Source organism: Benincasa hispida, chromosome 8 (genome assembly GCF_009727055.1).
Source record: "Benincasa hispida cultivar B227 chromosome 8, ASM972705v1, whole genome shotgun sequence".
In the NCBI taxonomy this organism is placed as follows: Eukaryota; Viridiplantae; Streptophyta; class Magnoliopsida; order Cucurbitales; family Cucurbitaceae; genus Benincasa; species Benincasa hispida.
The window spans coordinates 37,552,579-37,555,788 of record NC_052356.1 but is presented as its reverse complement, the minus strand read 5'-3'; the positions used below and the strand labels follow the sequence as shown (position 1 = coordinate 37,555,788).

General features: G+C 35.0%; 1 long non-coding RNA gene across 1 annotated transcript; it reads right to left on the bottom strand.

Moving 5' to 3' along the window:
* Positions 1-285: 285 nt before the first annotated feature.
* On the bottom strand, positions 286-1,361 carry LOC120082716. Its single transcript, XR_005483249.1, has 3 exons — positions 1,293-1,361; positions 436-493; positions 286-357 (listed from the first exon to the last, which is right to left on the bottom strand). It is a non-coding gene; the product is annotated as an uncharacterized LOC120082716 (long non-coding RNA).
* Positions 1,362-3,210: the final 1,849 nt, after the last annotated feature.

The window sequence follows — 3,210 nt, the reverse complement described above, 5'->3', positions numbered from 1 at the left end:
TCAGGCAGACTCTGATCTAAGGAGAAAAATTAATATATAACCATAACCACATTTATATAATCATATGAAAGGTCAAATGTTAATGAAACTTCAATCTGTCACACACATTGAAACGTGCTATAATGTGATCAGAATACAGAAAACAGAAGTGCCAACTCATATGTAACATTAACACAATCAAGATAACCAGCTTCTGTCAGATTACAAAAGTAATCTCCATTCAACAGAATGAATGCATAATCTGATTATATGAAATAGGTTTAGCCAAGTAAATATACCTTATTCGGTGTCATGCCAAGCTCTCTCTTGAACACTTCACACACTTGATTGTACGGGGATACTAGGCATAAAACTAACCTACAAGAACATAAGGACTAGTTTTCAGTATGAAATCCAAAGCAACAGAAGTTTCTGGATCAATATTAAACTACATACCTTGAAACAGGAGGACAATAATGGTGTCGAAGACTATCAATTTCCCAAAGTGAACTTCCTGTTCCAATAATTCTTGTTAATAAGGATCAATCACCAAATATTAAACCACCACACAATAAACATAAAGCGGCCACTAGTAGGACTAACTCAAAAAGGCATGATTCAAATTGAGCACACATGGACTATTGTGGAACAAACAACCACGACACGTAGCTAACTGTATTTTCAGCCATGAAATTTGACAAGACTTATGAATTAAAACATCTTGTGTAAACCATTGGTAAGTAAGTCAAGAAAGCAATTTTGACAAGTGATGGTGATATTAATAGTTCACCACAGGAATACTAATTAATCCACATGTCCTTGTCCCATTCCCCCCAACAGAGAGAAAATCCAATTGGAAGGCATGGAATAAATTATCAAACGCATGATGATAAGAATATAATCCAAAAAATTAAAGGAAAAAAACCACCAATATACAAAGTCAAAAGGAAAAAAAAAAGAGACAACACTTACTCAAGGCGCTAGATTTAATAGGATCAGTTTCCTCTAGTGTTGGCAACGGGGGCCGGGGCGGGGCGAGCGAGAGGGGACTTTATGTGTGAGAGCGAGAGTGGAGGTATGAGCGAGAGTAGCGAGAGTGGAGGGATGAGCGAGAACGGATGGACTTTACGAGCGAGAGCTAGGGATTTGGGCGAGAGCCGAAAAGGGAGGGATTTCGCCTTTATGAGCGAGAGCGAGAGGGATTTGGGCAGAGATATATATCTAAATATATAAAAAATATTTATGAAAACAAGAGAAGTTGATGCACAGGTTATAGAATCTATCTATAACAATTAGATTAAAAACGGTGCTACCTTCAATCATAACCAATATATTATGATTTCTTTCTTCCGAGGGAGCATTAACTCGACATCAGATTTCATTCTCTGAAGTAGAAATGGTCTCAAAATTCCATGCAGTTTTGCTACCATCTGCAGGATGGAATATCTGAATATGGCACACTTATGTAACAAATGGTGCTGGAAAATAATGTCAAAAGAATTACCAACCTGGGCCTTTCTGTTCTCTTGTGTTTCTTCTTTTTCTTCAGCTTGACACTTTCCAGAGAGACATGAACTAACAACGAATCAAACATCAATAAAGTCTTTCTCCAAATCTCTAATGCTCTAGTATTCCTCTCTTCTATAAGAAGTACAGATGAATGACGAAACAAAAAATGTATCGCATTACCAAAACTTTTAAAACTTTATGGTTTTTTTAGCTGGTTTATATTCAGAAACACTAAAATGTAGCCAAATAGAATTACCTCAGAAACAGATTCAAATCCTTCATATTACCTCAGAAACATATTCAAATCCTTCATATTCAAATCTTTCATTACGGCTGGTGACAATCTGCAAGGAAAAAGCTCAAACCTAGATTAAAATTGACGCGAAAAAGATCAAAAAAATGGGGAATGAAATTGCAGATTGAATTACCTCAGAAACAAATTCAAATCCTTCATATCTCTACCGATCTCTCTGTTCTTTCTTCAATTTATTTTTTCAATCATCGTTGGAATCTTCTCAAAGCATCGACTATGACTCTCGCTGCTTGTTTATCAATGGCATCGGGAGTATGAAAAGATGCAAAATAGATTTCAAATTGGTACTACATGGACCGGAATTGCCGTCCTATGTACGAGTTATGCCATTTCTCATTGGTTCCACATATCTCTTACTTCTCTACCTCAGAAATAGATTTATCGAGTAGATGTTTGAGCGAGTGATGATCCAAGAGATTGGCTTTTTTGGCATTTTTGGTCGCCATTTTTTATAGCTTTCGGTTTTAGTTCTCTTCGCCGTCTATGAAGGTTTGTATGAAATCTGAGAGAGAAAGAAGAGAAACAAAATGTAACCTAATATCATTTTTCGAAAGAACCTAAAATGGAGGGTGGGGGGACTAGGGAGGAGGTGGCTGATGGGGAAAATAGGGTTTAGAAAAGGGATAGATAGGGATAAAAGCGGGAAATGAAAAAAATGGGGGGAATGGGTTTTGTTTTTTGTTTTTAAGGAAAAAAAGAAAACCAGATCTTTAGTGTCGATTTAAAACCGACATTAAATGTATACCTACAATGTCGGTCTAAAACTGACATTAAAGATCCGCTAAAAAAAAAAAAAACAAAATCGACATTATACATCCAGTTTCACTTTTTCCAACCGACCTTAAAGCCCAAAATTCTTGTAGTGTATTACACTTAATTTGAGTTTAAAACATGCATTGAAACAAAATTTCAGAGAAAGGGTTTCAAAAGCTACAACCTTTGATGAATCTCTTCAAACATAGCTTCACTCCACAAATTGAGACTTCAAATTTGCAGTGGATCATCACAGAGATCTTCTTTACTAATCTCAAGCTTAGAATGTGTGGTGGAAATACTGAATTGAGGCCAATAGAGTTGAGATGGATGATGATTTGAAGAGGAAAAAATTCTACAGAATTTCAGTAACCAATTCACTTGTATGGATCTCAAATTGAAGTCCAATACTTCAATTTATAAATTAAGAACATGCAACTCAGTTTGCAAGGTTGATGCCACTTCAATTTCATTGAAATTGAAGTGGCATGAGGTGGAATATGAGTGAGAAAATCAAATGTTTTTATTTTCCACTTTCTCTTCTTTTTTCTTTTTTATTTTTAAAATTTAAATCCAATTCAATTTCATAAAATCTGATTAATTCTAAAACTTAATCTTGATTTTTCAAATATCAAACTCTAAATTATGTTTTATAA